Source organism: Ranitomeya variabilis, chromosome 1 (genome assembly GCF_051348905.1).
Source record: "Ranitomeya variabilis isolate aRanVar5 chromosome 1, aRanVar5.hap1, whole genome shotgun sequence".
NCBI lineage: Eukaryota > Metazoa > Chordata > Amphibia > Anura > Dendrobatidae > Ranitomeya > Ranitomeya variabilis.
The window spans coordinates 193,334,318-193,356,380 of NC_135232.1; the positions used below are offsets into that span (position 1 = coordinate 193,334,318).

At 42.7% G+C, this 22,063-nt stretch overlaps 1 long non-coding RNA gene across 1 annotated transcript in view; it reads right to left on the reverse strand.

The window, feature by feature from the left end:
- Positions 1 to 21,798, reverse strand: part of LOC143808625 (uncharacterized) — an 86,301-nt gene extending 64,503 nt beyond the window's left edge. The window contains exons 1-2 of the long non-coding RNA XR_013221983.1: positions 21,661 to 21,798; positions 19,107 to 19,232 (exon numbers count right to left, since the gene is read on the reverse strand). This is a non-coding gene — a long non-coding RNA (uncharacterized LOC143808625). The remainder of the gene's footprint in view (positions 1 to 19,106; positions 19,233 to 21,660) is intronic.
- Positions 21,799 to 22,063: the final 265 nt, after the last annotated feature.

Sequence of the window (22,063 nt, forward strand, 5' to 3'; positions counted from 1 at the left end):
TCATTCAAACCATGTGGTTTCATAGTTCTGAGGGTGGTGATCAAGCGTCATTCTCTTTGGGCCAATTTATTCATCAGTGCAGGTAATACTTTATTGCAGTAAAATCTTCACCTAGGTGAAGATTTTACTGCAATAAAGTTTTACCTGCACTGAAGATCGGTGAGTGCTGCGGTCTCCTTCCTTACTCGCAGCTGCATTATGATGTTTTCTCGGTCCAGCACCCGAGATCTAGTGGCCGGCTCATGCTGACAGCCTGTGGGTTCAGGAATTCATCGTCTTGGTGGTGCTGTTAGCTGTTCCTTGATTGACTCAATTTATTCATCAAATTACCACCACGAATGCCAAGATGCACTACATCAATACCCCCGACTTGGAGATCAATAATTCCAGATGGGAGGAATTACCGATAATGGGCCGGTATAGTCTTCAATTTGTCAATTTCTTTATCTCGTGAGCCATCCGAACTAATAATTCTTGCGGATCTTATATCTTTTACATGTTCCAATACACGGACATGAAGTTGTCTTGACGTGAGGCATATATATTATATCCACAAGGACAAGTAAGATAGTATAATACCGATGTGGTTTTACAATTAATAACGTGAACAATTTTAAATTCTCGTGTCTTTGCTGAATTGCTGAAAGTCTCAGTTTTCATCATGTATTTACCTGAACTGCAGTCAGCACATGGGCGAGAGCCCCATTTGGGGCCTTTTAAATTGAAGATAAAATTTGACTTTTGAGCAACATAATGATTATGCATGATTGTTCCTCCCATAGTTATACTTCTTCTTGCTTCAACTCGTGGTTTGTCTTCAATAAATTTAGTCCAGAGTCCTCTTTTAATATTGGCCAAAAGTTTTCGAAAATATTAATCATATACTTCCATCTACCATGATAGTTTGTAATAATTCCTATATTTAAATCCTTCTTTCTCAACCTATTCTGAAGGAGTATATTACGATCCATATTTCTCACCTGTTGGCATCCCTGATTAATATTTTAAGGACTATATCCTCGATGTACAAATCTGGAAGTCATATCCTTGGCCTGGATCTCAAATTCCTCATTAGTCTCACAAATTCTCCTCGCTCTAATAAATTTGCCTTTAGGAATCGCTTTGATGGTATGTCTCAGATATGCAGATTTAGCATGCAGTACAGAGTTGGTACTTGTTTTTTTTGCGGAGGATAGTTCTATGAATGTTCCCCAGCCGGTCCACTGTAAGTTGTAGATCCAAAAAAAAATCAATTTTTTTTGGTAGTAATTTTGAAAGTAAGTTTCAAATTTCAATCGTTGGTATTCAGATATGCTAGAAATGTATCCAACTCCACTCTATTGCCCTGCCAAATAAAGAGAAGGTCATCGATAAAGCGCATCCAACTCACCACAGGTAGGCCTTCTATATTAGACAAATATGGTAACATGTTCACTTTTCAATTTACCCATAAAGAGGTTGGCATATGAGCGCGCAAAAGATGCTCCCATTGCCACTCCTCGTTGCTGTACGTAAAATCGGTCTTTAAATGTGAAATAGTTATGGGTCAGCGCCAGGGTCAGACTGGCCATCTGGCAAATGCCAGAAGGGCCTGTTTGGTTTAGGCTGCCTTGTCTGCTAGGTTGTTAGCAGAATCTGTGTTCTCAAGACACCCATACTGTTAAGAGTTGTGACAGAGCACAAAGTCGCTGACTCAGTGACTTACCACAGCAGGCCATGGATAGCATTAGAAATATTGGTCTTGTAGTAAATCTTGCTTTCCTACATCCAGGTAATATTAGTAATATATCCCATCTGGTACTTGGGGACAGGGACAACATGGGCCTGTGTGATTTCAAAGGCCTGGGCTGAATTTCAGCCCCAGTCCATACCTGGTCAATGCGTACTCAAGTAATTCAAGATGGAGCTGTAAAAGATGCCTATACATGCCTTTATTTGTTAGAAAAAATCTGACCGTGGAAATGCCTTGCTGATGATTTATGCAAGTATATAGAGATTCAACATCTCCAGTAATGAGGAGCATGTCAGATTCAAAAGTGATCTCCTGTAGTCTTTGCAGAACCTCCCTGGAATCCCTCACAAATGATGGCAATTCTTCTACACAGGGCTTAAGATAATAATCAAGAAACCTGCAAACTGGCTCATTTAATCCACCACAGCCGGACACAATAGGTCTTCCAGGTGGGTTGGTTAAATCCTTGTGTATCTTAGGCAGAAAATATATAGTTGGTACAACAGGAAAATGTATACGTAAGCCCTCCCACACTGTTTTTGTAATGCAGGTCTTAATCCAGAAATTGAAACAGTTGTTTTTGAAAGGTGGTTGTGGGGTCTGAAGACAGTTTTTGATAGCATTCAGTATTATTCAATTGTTCAAATGCTTCTTTTTCATAATGCTGTACTGGCCAGACCACCACATTGCCACCTTTGTTCGCTGGCTTGAATACAACTTGTTTCATATCTTTGAGTTCCTTCAACGCTTGGCGTTGTGTATATGTCAAGTTATCATATGGCCAATGGGTTTGCAGTTGATATAATTCATTACATACCATTTTGACAAAAAATTTCTATAGAGGAATTCAAAGTAATTGGAGGAAAATTTGTAGATTTCTTTTTGATAAAATTAGGGAACTTACTATGTAGAGGTTCCTGCTGCTCAAGAAGTAATTCCTCCAATGTCCGGAGGGCTTCCAATTGTCCCTCAATAGAAATTCCCTTAATACACCTTTTTCTACAATCATGATACTTTTTTAAAAGAAGCTTGCATGCAAAAAGAATAAATCTTTGATTGCCTAAAAATTGTCAAAATTAAATGTAGGACAAAAACTTAAACCTAAGGACAAAACTGACAAATGAGCTGGTGACAGGTCAAGATTTGATAGGTTGATTACCTTAACCCCTTCACCCCCAAGGGTGGTTTGCACGTTAATGACCGGGCCAATTTTTACAATTCTGACCACTGTCCCTTTATGAGGTTATAACTCTGGAACGCTTCAACGGATCTTGGCGATTCTGACACTGTTTTCTCGCGACATATTGTACTTCATGATAGTGGTAAAATTTCTTCGATATAAATTGCGTTTATTTGTGAAAAAAACGAATATTTGGCGAAAATTTTGAAAATTTCGCAATTTTCCAACTTTTAATTTTTATGCCCTTAAATCACAGACATATGTCACGCAAAATACTTAATAAGTAACATTTTCCACATGTCTACTTTACATCAGCACAATTTTGGAACCAAAATTTTTTTTTGTGACGGAGTTATAAGGGTTAAAAGTTGACCAGCAATTTCTCATTTTTACAACACCATTTTTTTTTTAGGGACCACATCTCATTTGAAGTCATTTTGAGGGGTCTATATGATAGAAAATACCCAAGTGTGACACCATTCTAAAAACTGCACCCCTCAAGGTACTCAAAACCACTTTCAAGAAGTTTATTAACCCTTCAGGTATTTCACAGGAATTTTTGGAATGTTTAAATAAAAATGAACATTTAACTTTTTTTCACACAAAATTTATTTCAGATCCAATTTGTTTTATTTTACCAAGGGTAACAGGAGAAAATAGACCCCAAAATTTGTTGTACAATTTGTCCTGAGTATGCTGATACCCCATATGTGGGGGTAAACCACTGTTTGGGCGCATGGCAGAGCTCGGAAGGAAAGGAGCGCCATTTTACTTTTCAATGCAAAATTGACTGGAATTGAGATGGGACGCCATGTTGCATTTGGAGAGCCCCTGATGTGCCTAAACATTGAAACCCCCCACAAGTGACACCATTTTGGAAAGTAGACCCCCTAAGGAACTTATCTAGATGTGTGGTGAGCACTTTGACCCAACAAGTGCTTCACAGAAGTTTATAATGCAGAGCGGTAAAAATAAAAAATCATATTTTTTCACAAAAATGATTTTTTCGCCCCCAATTTTTTATTTTCCCAAGGGTAAGAGAAGAAATTGGACCCCAAAAATTGTTGTGCAATTTGTCCTGAGTACGCTGATACCCCATATGTGGGTGTAAACCATTGTTTGGGCGCAGGGCAGAGCTCGGAAGGGAAGGAGCGCCATTTGACTTTTCAATGCAAAATTGACTGGAATTGAGATGGGACGCCATGTTGCATTTGGAGAGCCCCTGATGTGCCTAAACATTGAAACCCCCCACAAGTGACACCATTTTGGAAAGTAGACCCCCTAAGGAACTTATCTAGATGTGTGGTGAGCACTTTGACCCAACAAGTGCTTCACAGAAGTTTATAATGCAGAGCCGTAAAAATAAAAAATCATATTTTTTCACAAAAATGATCTTTTCGCCCCCATTTTTTTATTTCCCCAAGGGTAAGAGAAGAAATTAGAGCACAAAAGTTGTTGTGCAATTTGTCCTGAGTACGACGATACCCCATATGTGGGGGTAAACCACTGTTTGGGCGCATAGCAGAGCTCGGAAGGGAAGGAGCGCTATTTTACTTTTCAATGCAAAATTGACTGGAATTAAGATGGGATGCCATGTTGCGTTTGCAGAGCCCCTGATGTGCCTAAACATTAAAAACCCCCACAAGTGACACCATTTTGGAAAGTAGACCCCCTAAGGAACTTATCTAGATGTGTTTTGAGAGCTTTGAACCCCCAAGTATTTCACTACAGTTTATAACGCAGAGCCGTGAAAATAAATTCTTTTTTTTTTTCACAAAAATGATTTTTTAGCCCCCAGTTTTGTATTTTCACAAGGGTAACAGGATAAATTGGACCCCAAAATTTGTTGTCCAATTTGTCCTGAGTATGCTGATACCCAATATGTGGGGGGGAACCACTGTTTGGGCGCATGACAGAGCTCGGAAGGGAAGGAGCGCCATTTGGAATGCAGACTTAAATGGATTGGTCTGCAGGCGTCACGTTGCATTTGCAGAGCCCCTGATGTACGCAAACAGTACAAACCCCCCACAAGTGACCCCATATCGGAAATTAGACCCCCCAAGGAACTTATCTAGATGTGTTGTGAGAACTTTGAACCCCCAAGTGTTTCACTACAGTTTACAACGCAGAGCCGTGAAAATAAAAAATCTTTTTTTTCCCACAAAACTTATTTTTTGGCCCCCAGTTTTGTATTTTCCCAAGGGTAGCAGGAGAAATTGGACCCCAAAAGATGATGTCCAATTTGTCCTGAGTACGCTGATACCCCATATGTTGGGGTAAACCCCTGTTTGGGCACACGGGAGAGCTCGGAAGGGAAGGAGCACTGTTTTCCTTTTTCAACGCAGAATTGGCTGGAATTCAGATCGGATGCCATATCCCGTTTGGAAAGCCCCTGATGTGCCTAAACAGTGGAAACCCCCCAATTATAACTGAAACCCTAATCCAAACACACCCCTTACCCTAATCCCAACAGTAACCCTAACCACTCCTCTAACCCAGACACACCCAACCCTATTCCCAACCGTAAATGTAATCCAAACCCTAACCCTATCTTCAGACCCAACCCTAACTGTAGCCCCAACCCTAGCAATAACCCTAGCCCTAACTCTAGTCCTAACTCTAGCCCTAACCCTAACCCTAATGGGAAAATGGAAATAAATACATTTTTTAATTTTTTTATTTTTCCCTAACTAAGGGGGTGATGAAGGGGGGTTTGATTTACTTTTATAGCGAGTTTTTTAGTGGATTTTTATGATTGGCAGCCGTCACACACTGAAAGACGCTTTTCATTGCAAAAAATATTTTTTGCGTTACCACATTTTGAGAGCTGTAATTTTTCCATATTTGAGTCCACAGAGTCATGTGAGATCTTGTTTTTTTTGCGGGATGCGTTGACGTTTTTATTGGTAACATTTTCGGACACGTGACATTTTTTGATCGCTTTTTATTCCGATTTTTGTGAGGCAGAGTGATCAAAAACCAGCTATTCATGAATTTCTTTTTAGGGAGGCGTTTATACCGTTCCGCGTTTGGTAAAATTGATAAAGCAGTTTTATTCGTCGGGTCAGTACGATTACAGCGATATCTCATTTATATCATTTTTTTTATGTTTTGGCGCTTTTATGCGATAAAAACTATTTTATAGAAAAAATAATTATTTTGGTATTGCTTTATTCTCAGGACTATAACTTTTTTATTTTTTTGCTGATGATGCTGTATGGCGGCTCGTTTTTTGCGGGACAAGATGACGTTTTCAGCGGTACCATGGTTATTTATATCAGTCTTTTTGATCGCGTGTTATTCCACTTTTTGTTTGGCGGTATGATAATAAAGCGTTGTTTTTTGCCTCGTTTTTTTTTTTTTTTTCTTACGGCGTTTACTGAAGGGGTTAACTAGTGGGCCAGTTTTATAGGTCGGGTCGTTACGGACGCGGCGATACTAAATATGTGTACTTTTATTGTTTTTTTTATTTTATTTAGATAAATAAATGTATTTATGGGAATAATATTTTTTTTTTTCATTATTTTGGAATATTTTTTTTTTTTTTTTTTTTTTTTTACACATTTGGAAAAATTTTTTTTTACTTTTTTACTTTGTCCCCAGGGGGGGACAATACAGATGGGTGATCTGTCAGTTTGCATAGCACTCTGACAGATCACCGATCTGATTGAAGTGCAGGCTGCTTCACAGTGCCTGCTCTGAGCAGGCTTCTGTGAAGCCACCTCCCTCCCTGCAGGACCCGGATCCGCGGCCATCTTGAATCCGGGTCTGGAGCAGGCAGGGAGGGAGGTAAGACCCTCGCAGCAACGCGATCACATCGCGTTGCTGCGGGGGGCTCAGGGAAGCCCGCAGGGAGCCCCCTCCCTGCGCGATGCTTCCCTGCACCGCCGGCACATCGCGATCATGTTTGATCGCGGTGTGCCGGGGGTTAATGTGCCGGGGGCGGTCCGTGACCGCTCCTGGCACATAGTGCCGGATGTCAGCTGCGATATGCAGCTGACACCCGGCCGCGATCGGCCGCGCTCCCCCCGTGAGCGCGGCCGATCGCGTATGACGTACTATTCCGTCCTTGGGAAGTAGGGCCCACCCCACATGGACGGAATAGTACGTCTAATGACAGAAAGGGGTTAAAATTGTCACTTTGCTTTGAATCTTGATACTTGTAATTTCGTCCATATGTCGTTTGACGAGTGTTATACCGCCTCAAATTGGCTGAGGCATTTGTGTCAGTTGAAAGGTGTGATCAATTACTTGACACAGAAGCTATGGAGTTGTTTTGAGATCAATTACGATTCAGTCTCCATTTATAGGCTCTATTTTGCTAGTAATCCATTTGATCCCGTTGAAATTTCTGTATTTGTCTTTTTAAAACCTTGTTCCCATTTAGTATAGCTTTTATTTAAATCTTCCTCAAAAAAGAGTTAATTCTACCAAAGATAATTTCTCCTTGAGTTTATCTTGTATGGAGCGTATATGGCTCTCTAATACTTCAAATTTTTTCTGATCAAGGGAAATAAGTAGCTCCAAAAAAGTCTTGGAGCAATTACGACATGCTTCCTCCTACTTTTTATAATAATCTTCGATAAAAAAAAGGAAATACTTGAATGCGCAAGCCTCTAGGAACAAGTTTGCGCTGTAAATATTGCTCAAGAGTCTTACTATTCTACCACGTCTTTGTGCGTTTGAATAGGAGATCCCTCAGCTGCTGCTTATCCACTTCAAATTTAGTATCATTATTCTCAATCACAGCATTCTTATCTGAATTATCCCCAAAAATAGAGGAAAATTGTGTGAGCCAGTTGGTGTCCTGGCTTTTATAATCCATGGTAAATAGGGTTGCGCCTAAAAGACAAAATACACTTTATACCAAAAAATAAGGGGAAAAATACCCAATATAAATATTTTTTTCTAAATCAAAAGGATTTCAAGTAGACACATTAGTACTTGAAAAAAAAAATAATAACAAAAGATCATTTTATATATTAAATTTCATTTTATTAAATAGTCAGTAAACAAGGGCAAAAACATTAAAAACAATATGACAAGACATAGTAAAATAGAAAAAAGAAAAACATATAATAAAAACCAAGGGGGGTAGGTCAGCAAACAAAACACCACCAGTAATTGTCAGATGCAAATGTTACAAATTTTAATCCTATAGTGTGGGACACTAGGAAAGCAGGGAAGCCAAACTACAATACTCAAAATAAATATATATATATTGTGGAAAATATTGTCCGCATAAATGTTGCTAAAAGGGCATTTAGAAGGGAAGGCAGAACTTTCTTTAGAAACCTGAAATTCCCTCATCAAACCATACGGATAGTCATTGGACATGAGCATTATTGGATTATCGGTAAACCGAAGACTATAACTTTTTTGCATTTGCGTTTTTATTTTTTTGCTGAATAAATGGGTAAAAGTGGGCCTGAGAGATGTTTATTTCATTTAAAGGACTTTTACTCCAAGTCTTTATTAAATTTGACTATGGGGTTAGTAATGGGGGTGTCTTACAGACATCTCTCCATTATTAACCACAGGGCTTGATGTCAGCGGGCATAAAACAGCTGACACCAACCCTACAACTATTACCCCTCTTCTCACCGCACCAGGGCAAGTGGGAAAAGTGAAGGCTAAACTTGAGCTTTGGCTTATCTAATGGATATGCCATTTCTGGGGCAGCTGAGGACTGATGTTCTTAATCTGGAAATTGGGGCAATATCCATTGCCCCTTCCTAGGCTATTAATAGCCTGCAGCTGTCTTTTTAGCCTTTGCTGGTTAGTAAATAGAGGGGGGACCCCCATGTTCTTTTTTTTGGGGGGAGGGTGGTCTCCACTATAATAACCATTAAAGGCTAAGCAAACAGCTGTGAGCTGATATTGATATCCTGTGAACCTTTTATGGCTTTTGGCACTTGGCACTCAGCTGGTTAGGAAAAATAATGGGGGTACCATGCCATATTTTTAACTCATTTGTTCATAAAAACAGGTACAGTAAAATACACTTGCACTGCCCTAAAGTTAGGGGTCTGTACCAGACACCTAGTGTGCGATACCAAACCCTGAACATGGACTTCAAACAAGAAATTTATCGGCTGTGGCCAATAAAGCTTGGTGAAAGGCTGCATCGCAGCCAGTCACCAAGCTTTATGACTGTGGGCACTTCCTGCTCCATCACAGACATGACATAAGTATTGACATGGCTGTAATAGGGAGATACAGCACGTGTGACAGCCTGTATAAAGGCAGGATCGCGGGTTGCGCTGCCATTGTTCTTATGTTGCATGCAGGAGCCAGAACACTTGGCATCTTTTTGTAGGCCTCAGTAATGCTGATAGAATGGTTAGACCACAAGATATTGAAAAGGTGGTAGATTGGATAGTTGACAGTGGCTCCATATCCTTGACATTGTCTTCCACCCGTTCCCCTGTAGAAAGCGCAGATTTGGCACCTGAGGACCATGATCATCATTCTTTCACCTTGTCCCCTTGGAAAACAGCTCAGCTGTCTGTGTCCCAGGTCATGCAGTCTCTTCTGCTGTTTGATGACTCCGCTGTCTGGGGTACCGTAGCCAATCCACCTGGCCCTGCTCCACAGAGCAGGAAGAGACTGAGACCACTGATGCCCAAACACTTGTTATGGTAGAGTACGAGTATGTGGGAGGGCTAGTGCACACAGGCAGCGGACCACTGCAGCATATCTCTGAGGATGGACCACTACTGCACATTTCTGAGGATGAGGAAATACAGATGGCAACTGCTTTATCTTTTCTGCATTGTGCGGATCAACAAGGTGGGCAGAGGTGTGAAATGGGTGGAAGATGATGTGGGGGATGATGAGATATCAGACCCCACATGGAGCTAAGGCCACTATAGTGATGTATTCAGCTCAGAGCAAGAGGAGGTGGTCACGCTGCCTCAGCACTACAGCAAAAGACGGAGCAGGGTGGAAAGCACAGCGGCCAGTACGTCAGCTGCTACTGCCCACTGTGTCATGAAAATGACAACACCAAAGCCAGGTCAAAGAAGCTCCCTGGTGTGGGATCTCTTCAGTCAAGCCCTGATGACCGCTGATGTGCCAGAGCCTGAAGAGAGGCATAAATCTTCTGAACCTGGGCACCATCTGCATGATGAGGCATCTGAAATCTAAGCATGAGCTACAGTGGAGTGCACATGTTAAAAAGCATGACAGATCAGAGCCTCCTCCTTCTTCGTCTTCTTCTGCGGTCTCAGCCTCTTTCTCACACTCACAATCAGCAGAGCCACCTGCTTCCCCCAAAGCGAGGATGTGATACCACGACCACCAGTGCCACTGAGTATCTCCACACCGTCCCATAGAATTATCCAGCTTTCCATCCCCCAAAACCTTGAGAGAAAGAGAACTACCTCCCTAGCCACCCACAAGCCATGGTCCTGAATGAAAGTATTTCCAAATTATTTTCCGAAATGCTTCCATTCTGGCTGGTGGAGATGGACAGTTTAAAAAAAAATGATTGTGATGGCTCTCCCACAAGATGTTCCTAGTCGCTACTACCTTTCCAGGTGGACCATCCCTGCCCTGCATACACATGTGGCTGACCAAATCAGGTGTGCACTGCACAATGCTATCAGTGCCAAGGTCCACATAACAACTGATACATGGACCAGTAAGCATAGCCAGGGACATTACATCTCCCTAACTGCCCACTGGGTAAATGTAGTGGTGGCTGGGCCAGAGGCATAAGATGTTATAGCTCTACTCCTATCACCATGGAGGATTGCTGGACATTCTTCTGTCCAGGTTGCCTCTTCCTCCTACTCAATTTCCACCACCTCGTCATCCACTCACTGTAAGGGTATGTGCACACATTGCGGATTTGGCTGCGTATCCACAGCGGATTTGACACTGCGGATTCGCAGCAGTTTTCCATGCGTTGTACAGTACCATGTAAACCTATGGAAAACAAATCCGCAGTGCCCATGCTGGGGAAAATTCAGCGCGGAAGCACTTTATTTTCCGCAGCATGTCAATTCTTTGTGCGGATTCTGCAGCGTTATACACCTATTCCTTTATAGGAATCCGCAGGTGTAAAATCGCAGGTGAAATCCGCACTAAATCCACAGGTAATTCACAGGGCGTTTTACCTGCAGATTTTTCTGAATTCGCGCTGAAAAATCCGCAATGGAATCCGCAACATGTGCACATAGTCTAAGACCTGCACCACTAACTTGAGCACAGCCAGGGGAGAACAACAGCAGGCAGTTCTGAAGCTGATCTGTTTGGAGGACAGATCCTACACCGCAGAGGAGCTGTGGATGAGGATCAGAGAGCAGATGACTGGTTGGTGCCGCTGCACTTTAAGCTTGGCCTCGTGGTGTTTGATAACAGGCAAAATCTTCCCATCTTTGCAGACCACTTTGCCTGTCCCTGCTGCCAAAAAAACATCCCCACAACATGATGCCACCACCATGGTTTACTGTGGAGATGCTGTTCTTGGGGTGATGAGCTGTGCTGTTTTGGATCCAGACATAGCATTTAGGCTACGTTCACATTCGCGTCTTTGGACGCAGCGTCGTCGACGCAACGCATGACGCAATGAAAACGCACACAAAACGCAACATTTTTAGATGCATGCGTTCAACGCATGAGTCAAAAAGACGCAGCGTTATTTGTGCGTTTTTATTGCGTTTTTCAAAAATGCTGCGTTTTTGCACGCATGCGTTGTGACATTCTTTACCCAATTGCTGGGAAACAAAAGCCAAATTTTGTGTCTAGACAAGAGATAAGGACCACCAATGGATAGAGGAGGGTGGGTGTAATGGAATTTGTGTATATAGAAAGGACCACCAATGGATAGAGGAGGGTGGGTGCAATGGAATTTGTGTATATAGACCCTTGTAGAGATGAATTCCTCCCATTTTGCTTGTGTTTACAGCATCATGATGGAGCGTTCCATGGAGAGTATCTACATGAATATGAATATGGAGTTGGAGTTTGCCTTGTCTAATGCTTACGCTATTGCCTATTACGAGCAAAGGAAAAGAGAGAAATGGAGAAAGAGTCTTCATCGGCGCTTTTGGCTACACCCTATAGTGGAAGTCTGGGAGAGCCGTGGAGCCTACCATTGCTTGTTTGGCGAGCTAAATGACAACCTGGAAAAATATTTTGAATTTACCAGGATGTCTCGAGACAGCTTCCGATATCTGCTTCGTCTTGTGGAAGGATCCATTAGCAGGCAGGACACACAGCTCCGGAGATCAATTTCTGCTGAGGAACGGCTGCTGGTGACTCTACGGTACTTTATCTTGCAATGTAAAGGCCTGTCATATGTTCAGCAATGTTTCCTTTTTTTTTGTTTTATTCTATTTTTATATTTCAATGTACTTAATTTAATTTTTAAATGTATCTGTTTTGCAGTTTCCTGGCTACCGGAGAGACCTTGAGATCCTTGCATTTCCAATTCAGGATTGGAGTCTCCACACTTTCGGGAATTATTGCCGACACATGCTGCGCTTTATGGGACAATCTCCGTGAAGAATTTTTACCCCTCCCTACAACTGAATTATGGGAGGCCAACGCCCAAAAATTTGAACAACTGTGTTCTTTCCCTAACTGTATTGGAGCTGTGGATGGGAAGCACATTAGGATTACAAAGCCTGCAAGAAGTGGATCTCTGTTTTTTAATTATAAAAAATATTTTTCCACCGTGCTCATGGCAATTGCAGGTGCGGACTGCAGGTTTGTCGCCGTGGACATTGGAGCGTTTGGCCGTGCAAATGATTCACGGACATTTAAGGAGTCTGATGTGGGCCGAAGATTATGATTATATCATAACAATTTTAATTTCCCCCAGCCACGACCTCTTCCCAACACCGAAGGCCCGGCAATGCCATTTGTGGTGGTTGGGGATGAGGCATTTCAAATGTGTGCCAACCTACTGAAACCTACTCCAGTCGGGGCTTGGACCACACAAAAAGTATTTTTAATTATAGACTGTCCAGTAGTGTTGAGCATTCCGATACCGCAAGTATCGGGTATCGGCCCATACTTGCGGTATCGGAATTCCGATACCGAGATCCGATACTTTTGTGGTATCGGGAATCGGAAGTTCCCAGTGTATGGTTCCCAGGGTCTGAAGGAGAGGAAACTCTCCTTCAGGCCCTGGGATCCATGTCCATGTAAAAAATAAAGAATTAAAATAAAAAATATTGATATACTCACCTCTCCGGAGGCCCCTGGACATCACCGCTGGTAACCGGCAGCCTGCTTTGCTTAAAATGAGCGCGTTCAGCGCCTTCCATGACGTCACGGCTTCTGATTGGTCGCGTGCCGCTCATGTAACCGCCACGCGACCAATCACAAGCCGTGACGTAATTCTCAGGTCCTAAATTCCTAGAATTCGGAATTTAGGACCTGAGAATGACGTCACGGCTTGTGATTGGTCGCGTGGCGGTCACATGAGCGGCACGCGACCAATCAGAAGCCGTGACGTCATGGAAGGCGCTGAACGCGCTCATTGATTCGATTTGCTTCCTTTTTTGTTTCAGATGTTGGCCGTGTGTCATGGCAAGATCAAATGGTGTAGTGTTGATACAGTACTTTATCCTGCTGTTAACTTTAACTAAATTTATTGTGATTAATAAAAATCTAAACACTGTCATTTAAAGAATTAAACACTATTGAGTCCATTAAATTTTACCAGCCTAATGTAATGTTCTTTCAATGTTGTAATGTACCGTGATTTTCTACTGTGTTGTGTTTTGAAATAAAGTACTTTATTGTGCCTTTCCGTAAAAAAAAATGCTCCCCTATGTTACAATGTTGTTGTCAATAAAAAAAAGTTAAAACAAAGCCAATGTTCTAGAGCCAAACGTGTGTACCACAAAATGTAGTAATGTGAGCACCAGTTCCCAAATTGACTCTGACAAAACAACCCAATTGTTCACATAGCCATGTGTTCCATAGTTTTAAAAGCGAACATGATCGGCTCCCACCTTGTCAAGCAATTAATCTTGCAGACTAGTTGCATATGGAACCTGGCATCATGGAGCGTGATGGCTGAAGCAGGTTTTCTGCCACTGCCGCTGCATGTGCCGTGGCTGTGTGACAGGCACTACACATGCATGGCGAGGCCAACAAATAGGCCTGGGTTGTGCATGTGTTCTGCCTGTCACACAGCCTCTGAACATGCGGCTGCAGATCATAATCCGCACTCCATGAAGCCGTGGCCTATATGCTACTAGTCTGCAAGTGTTTTGCTTGACAAGGAGGGAGACGATCATGTTCGCTCAACTCTAGTGAGTTAACACTATTGAACTCAGGATGCTGGAAAACGTCAAGAGTCAAATAGTGGCGACACTTGTCCACGTGACCATTGCTACCACCTCACCTGACCCATAACCTTACAGTAGGTTTGAAAATTGTTATATTTTTTAATCCTCTTTGTGTTTGTAACTCCTCATAGTACAATGAGAGACCGCCCCCAAAAAATTAAAACAAACTGGATAAAATAGTGTCAGACATTGCAGATATGAGGTGTTAAAAACAAAAGATTTGTGTATACGGCGCACGGTGTGAGTTGGTGCAAACTTTATTTTAGACCAATAAACTCCTATTTTGTTAGCAAAATAACAATTTTAATAAGGGGGACACAAAAAGAAAAATGGGGAAAGGTTCTAAGGGGTAGGAACTTCAGCGATTAAGGGAGATTGATATCCACCAGTTTGGGAGTGGGTGGAGGAGGAGGAGGAGGAACCACCATACTGCAAAATACTCGAAGGTATGGCTACGTCTGACCACCCTGTGGCCGACGGTGGCGAGATTGCCAACGCAGGAGGGGAGGGAGGAGGCACGACCAGTCTCCTTGGCACTGTGGACTGGCTCTGGCTAGACTCCGGCCGAGAGCTCGGTGTTGGTATTGGAGCAGCCAGAGCCGCCGTAGCTGTTCTTGTTTTTTGGCATTTTCTCCTCTCTCCCTCTGGGTGTTGTTCTGCGTGGCGTCTTTGGGACCTTGAAGGCCTGGCAGTAGAAGGACTTTGCGGCTCGGTTCTATGGTGTCGGTGGCGGCGGCGGCCCTCAGCACGCAGACCTCTGTGTGGTTGCTCTGCAGCAGGAGTCGGAGTCATGCTAGCCAGCGATGGTGCTACGGGCATTGTAGTCGCTGACTGCATGACCCGAGCCTGCTGCAGAGCAGTCACGTAGGCATTGTTGCAGGCCTGCATCACTGAAATCTGGAGTTCCGGCGTAAGATGTTCCACCATGCCCTTCGCAATGGCACTAAAAAAATGTTTTGCCAGCCTCGAGAGCTCGGATTCCATTGTTTCAAGGTGCCGTTCGATATTGGACAGAGCAGTGTCCATTCTATCGCCCAGAGCCTTGAAACAATTCTGGAAGACCATGCCCAAATGCAAAAATTCGGGCATTAGCGGCCTGTCCGAGGCCCGCTGACGCTGTCGGGAATACACGAAGGAAGGAGCACCAGTGGCCTCGGCCAGGGGAATACCTGATGGACTGGCTGCCGGTTCTCCAGATGGTGGTGCAAGCCTGCTCTCGCTGTGGGATGGCTGTGACGGGTCAGATGGCGATTCATGAAGGACTGCTCCAGATGGCCGAACAGGCTCGAGGGTGCTGCTGTGTGTTCTGTGAAAACAGAAGGAAAACATTAGTATACAAAATATAACATTTCACATTCGTCACCTCCTGTGTAATAAAAAGTTAACAATGCATTGCATAATAGTAAAACAATTTTCAAAAATTGTAAAGGGGCAGTTCCGTCTGTCAGTCTGTCTGTCCTGCAGTAACGGTTTATTCATTTGCTGATTGTTCTAGCCAGCTGCCTGTCATGGATGACGCGACCAATCATCGACGGGCAAAGTTCATAATAAAATGGCCGTTCCTTACTCCCCGCAGTGAATGGCTGTCGCCCGCATACTCCACTCTGTCACGATAAACAGTTACCAGCGGTACCCATTGCCGCCATGAAACCTTAATGTCACAATCTTTTTAAGCTGCCTATGCCTCATCAATATTTAAAAATATAAACATTTTGATTTTAAAAATTACCATGCTACACTCAACCATGGTTGCCGTTTGTGACGGCCGCCATATCGTTGGACCTGCCCTGGCGTCACGGTCATGTGACCGAGACGTCATCACAGGTCCTGCGATCAGACCAACCCTGGGAATGGAACCTCCTGTGGACTGTAAGGTCTTCCGTGTCCAATTTTTTTTAATTTTTTTTTTTAAAACGTTGAAAAACCATGATGGGCAATATACAACGCCACTATGAAATATTGTACGTGGCTGTCCAATATACTATGTTTCTATGTGTTGTACTACGTCACTGGCCAATATACTAAATGGCTGGGCAATATACTACGTGGCTGTACAATATTGTACGTGAACATGCATGTTGTCCAATAGCTGATGTGTTTGAATAGGTACTAAATACTTACTGTCGGTGGCCAAGGACCGGTCTCAGGAACTGGAGAAGTCTGGTGTGCCTGTATGTAGATGTCCTGGCCGCAGCAGCACCACTACGAGCCTGTTCCGCCTCCTGCCGCAGACCACGATTGAAACGGTCCTTCATGGAACGCCATCTTGTCCTCAATTTTTTGACTGTGAAAACACAAAAACCAAAAAACATTTTTTGAGAAACATTTTCATATGATAACACAACAGTGTGTGATGCAACAAACTTGCAGGAGTTGATCGCATCACACACGGTGGTGTATCCTGGCCTGATATGTCAGAGTAGCATTTCAGCAATACTTACCAAAATTATCTTTGTCCGCGGATGAAGCGCTGTCAAAGCCATCCCACAGCGTTTTGGCAACCTCCCTCCACATACGCCTCAGAACAACCTGGTCCCCGTGCCGGGGGTCACGGCTGTCCCACAACGGGCCTCGCTCCTGGATAGAGGCGATCATGAGATCTTTATCTATGTCCTCATCTTGGCCCCGTTGTGAAACCTATAATAATTGGAAAACATTAATGTTAGCAATCTAAATAAACATAGCTCTCTCCCCGCCCCCACCCAAAAAATAATATACAAAAATTGGAATTAAAAAAAAAAAAAAAAAAAGAGTGTTGTAAAAAATACTTACTCGCCGTCTTGCCACCACAGCTTCGCCCCGAGGTCGCTGCTCCTGCTGGCGCACTTCCTCCTCCTCACTTGAAGAAGCCTGGAAAATAGTTTTAACAAAATTGAGTGACACGTCTACAAATGACACCGAATAGTAAGCAACAGTAGATCATGGACTCACCTGACTCCCCTACGGTGTGTTGTGGCTAGAATCGCTGGCCATGGTAAAGATAAAAATTCTGCATGGAAAAAAAAAAATATACTTACAATATCAGAATGCACAATTATACACAGTCACACAGAGGAAAACAACAAAAAATCCATACATAAACATTACGAACACAACAAACAGTGCACTCATAGTACAATGCCAACTGACCAAGCACTGAGCAAACAAGACCGCCATACATTTACTACAATGGCAGAGACGACACAATGCCAGAGTACAGCAAAAGCTGAATTGAACAGTCCCAGAAAAGATAAGAAAACAAATAAACAACAGACCCTATGTACTAATCGAAAAAACACACAGATCTTTTTTTTTTAAAAATAACTAGTTTAGTTTCTGAAAGGCACAAGAAAAGGCAAACCCCCCCCCCAAAAAAAAAAAACAGGAAAAGAAAAGTCACTCCTGGATAGACCACCATACTTTACAATTAAACCAACAAGGCCGGAGACAATCAAACGCCATCATATAACGCAAGAAATACATCTGAACCATAATAAAAAACACCCCCAAAAAATGGAAAATAAAAGTCAAGCCTGGATAGACCACCATACAATAAAACCAACAAGGCCGGAGACAATGAAACGCCATCATATAACGCAAGAAATACATCAGAACCATAATAAAAAAACACCAATGTCCATTACACAACCACAGTATATAAAGTGCATAAAACAAATACACAACTTGCTATAAATTTAAAAAAATCAAAGACAAAGAAAATGCGCAGATCCAATCTATACTTACATCTCTTGAAAGCAGATGATGCAGATGAGAGCTTGTCTGTCTCTGTCCTATGAAGCAGCCAAGTGAAACAATGCAAACATTTTATTTATATATGTGGGATGTTTTTTCACTGTCTAGACACCGTCTAGACACTTTTTTTGTTATTTTATTAAACGACGCATGCGTCGCACAACGCAGTACGACGCACGCACTTGCGTCCGTTGCGTTGTCAATTGTTTTCAATGGGGATTAAAACGCATTTACGACGCACGGGCGACGCATGCGTTTTTTAAATTTTCGACGCTACAAAAATGCAACATGTAGCGTCGGCCGCGCCCCCCCAGGTGCGGTCAAACGACGCATGCGTTGTGAAACGCAGCAAAACGCATGCCAACGCATGTCCATGCGCCACCAATGTTAAAGATAGGGGCGCATGACGCATGCGTCATTATGCGTCGACGACGCTGCGTCCAAAGACGCGAATGTGAACGTAGCCTTATCTTGGTGGCCAAAAAGTTCAATTTCAGTCTCATCTGACCACAGAACATTCCTCCATACATTTTGGGAGTCTCCCGCATGTCTTTTGGCAAACTTAAAGCAAGCCTTATAATTTTTGTGTGGCAGTAAAGGCTTTTTTTTCTGAAAACTCTTACATAAACGCCACCTCTATGGAGTGGACAGTTTATTGTGGTCATATGGACAAATTCTACAGTCTCTGCTTGGGAACATTGCAGTTCCTTCAGGGTTACGTTTGGTCTCTATGCGACCTCTCTGGTTAATGCCTTTCTTGCATCGGGATGAGCGTTTGGGTGGGCTGCCCTCTCTTGGCAAGTTTTTTGTGGCACCATGTTTTTTCTCCATTTGATGACAATGGATTGATGGTGCTGTGGGGATCATCTGAGATTGGGTATATTTTGTATCCCAACCCTGATTTGTACTTCTATACAACTTTGTCATTGACTTGTTTGGAGATCTTCTTGGTCCTCATGGTGCTGTTTGGTTAGTGGTGCCTATTGCTTAATGGTGTTGCAGCATCTGTGGCCTTTTAGAAAAGGTGTGTATCTACTACTGACATAGCAAAAGGGGTGAATACGTATGCACATGACAATTTTTAGTTAGTTGATCCTATATATTTAATTTAAAACTGCAAAGAAGGGAAAGGGAATAGAAGTCAGCTTACCACATGCAGAAGCACCTTGCTGTATCAGGTGAAGCTGCAAGGAGTTGTCCCAGTCCAGGACGTGGAAATAAATCAAAGATGAAGACGGTCCTCCAGCGGCAAATATCCACTATATAAAATGATGATCTGGTTGGAATAAAAAAATCGCCTTTTATTGTCTCAACATAAGAAATATAAAAACTGGCCACATAGGAGGATGGCATGTATAGAAACCGACGCGTTTCAGCAAAGTGCCTTCTCACTTCAGTAACCTAGACTATTTAGTGCTGATGCATCACACATAAATCGGATTACAAAAAGATTTGAATACAGGTTGATATGTAACAGAATGGGTAAAAGCCAAGGGGGGTGAATACTTTGGCAATCCACTGTATACACATCACATGAGGGGCTGGGGGCATATATGAATCAAACAAGGGACTGGTGGCATATGCGCATCACAGGACGGGCTATGGATGCCACTGCTGTCATCATCAGTGGGATTGGAGCACAGATGATTCTAAGGTAGGTCAGCTTTTACAGTTCTGTCTCAAGAGCAATTAAATGGCCCACGGCTGGCAAAACGCGGCAGCAGGTCCGAGCACTGGAGTCCTCAGGAATCTGCCTGGAGACCACAGAATAGGATAAAGCAGGCCGCAGCTTCCCCCAACCCTGGACTAAAGGATCAAAAAATACTGAAGGAGCAAATTTTGTGAAAACCAGAATTTGTGCCAGACTGGAAACATTTGGCCAAAACTGTAGCATGAAATAGCAAAGGTATAGAAACCAAATGGTGCTTCATGTTATATAGCTTTAGGGTATTTTTAAATACATTAAATAATTACAGAATTGCACACTGCATTGTGGAGCTATAGGACCCCTGTGTGCCATAAATTGTCATCTCATAGAATTCTTTGCTCGTTAATACAATGCTTCCAAGGAAAGTTGCTCCATAATATGATTAAGCACGGCACAAGTTTTTATTTTTTATCTGTATGAAATTTAATTCTAAATGGCTACAGATTTGTGGTACGTATTTTGCACTGTACATTATGTGGATGGGGTTGGCAAATACCATATGCAAGTAACAGAAAATAACCTGGGTCGAAATGTGACCATGGTGCAGACTTTCAAATCCACATCATCCATATCATATTCATTATTTTATAGAGAAGATGTGATTTCCACTGCATAATTCAGCACATCCAGATTCACATCTATGCCGTGCAGGTTCGTCACAGATTTTCAGCAGAAGTCTACCTCATCTAGTCTTACACTGTCCATTCCTTACAACTCTCTGAGGTCATGCATTGCATCAAGTGCATGACACAAGTAGTGGGCAAACAACATTACATAAGTTTTAGGGAAGTTTACCCAACATGTTTTCATTTACTTTCATCATAAGAGAAGTAACATATTAGATAAAGTAGTTGCACAAAGTAACAGCCCCAAGCCAGAAGCTGCCTAGAAAAGCCATAGTACAGAACTTAAAAATGGCAAAAAGAAAGTTTGATAAAAGTATATTGCATCAAACTGCGCTAACAGCTCTGAGATTCATGCCAGTAGCATTGCTTATAAGAAAGTATAAGAACAGTGTTTGTCAATGCAGCATTTTCTGCTGGTTCAGGGATGGCTGAGGAACTCACCAGCGCCACAACAGCCATTGTTTCCTCCAATACCAGTCCACTCTGAGTGGATCTGAAGGAGCAATCCCTCTTCCTCCCACCCCTTAGAATAATTTTAAAGGCACTAGTGATGAGCGAATATACTCGTTACTCGAGATATCTCGAGCACGCTCGGGTGACCTCCGAGTACTTTTTAGTGCTCGGAGTTTTAGTTTTTAGAGCCACAGCTGAATGATTTACATCTGATAGCCAGCATAAGTACATGTGGGGGTTGCGTGCAGGGCCGAACTGGCAAACCGGCAATTATCGCACATGACAGAAGTGCCTGTCTGGTTGTGGGCCGCCTTGTCTGCAACGTTGTTAACAAAATTGGGTGTTCTCAAGATACCCATATTGCTAAGAGCTGTGACAGAGCATAAGTCGCTGACTCAGTTACTTACCCCACCAGGCCACTGATATCATTAGAAATATTGGTCTTGTAGTAAATCTTGCTTTCTTCCATCCAGGGTAATATTAGTAATGTATTCCATCTGGTGCTTGGGGGACGGGGACAGCATGGGCCTATGTGATTTCAAATGCCAGGGCTGAATTTCAGCCCCAGTCCGTACCTGGTTGCCTGGTTGCTAGGGAATCCCCACATGTACCTTTGCTGGCTAACAGATGTAAATCATTCAGCTGCGGCGCTAAAAACTAAAACTCCGAGCACTAAAAAATACTCGGAGGACCCCCGAGCATGCTCGAGAAATCTCGACTAACGAGTATATCATCACTAAAAGGCACCATTATCTGCCAGTAAAAATGGTGGTGATTGTGGGGGTAATTAATATGGTGCAGTGTCTGATAGCTGAATCACCATATTCTCTGGATAACCAGACAGAATTTACTTTAGGTTTAAGCAACAGAAAACATGAAGAAATATTTCATATTAATCAAAACTTATATGATAGTACCAGGAAATGTCAGCTGTTTTACATGGCTGGCATCTTGAAACCGCGGCATTCGAGAGCTCTGATTGATGCTGTTTATCAATTTAAAGGCCCTGCCAATCTCTGACCGTGGTATTTAGCGCAATCGCTGATACACGCGTGCAGCAACTCTGTCGGCCCCCCGCAACACGATCACAGGGAACCAATAAGTATGTCCGTGTGATGGCTGTTCGGTTAGCCATACAAATAACTAAATAGCAAAGCCACTAAAGACTTAAAGTCTCCAAAAATTCAATTTAAACAGCAGAAAAAAAGGGCAAGAACACTTATCTGCCCAGATCTTGACACAAATGCACTGCAGGGTGCAGCCAGCCCATAAAGCGAGATGTTAGCAACACAGGTGCAAAATACCAGATCAACAGCCACT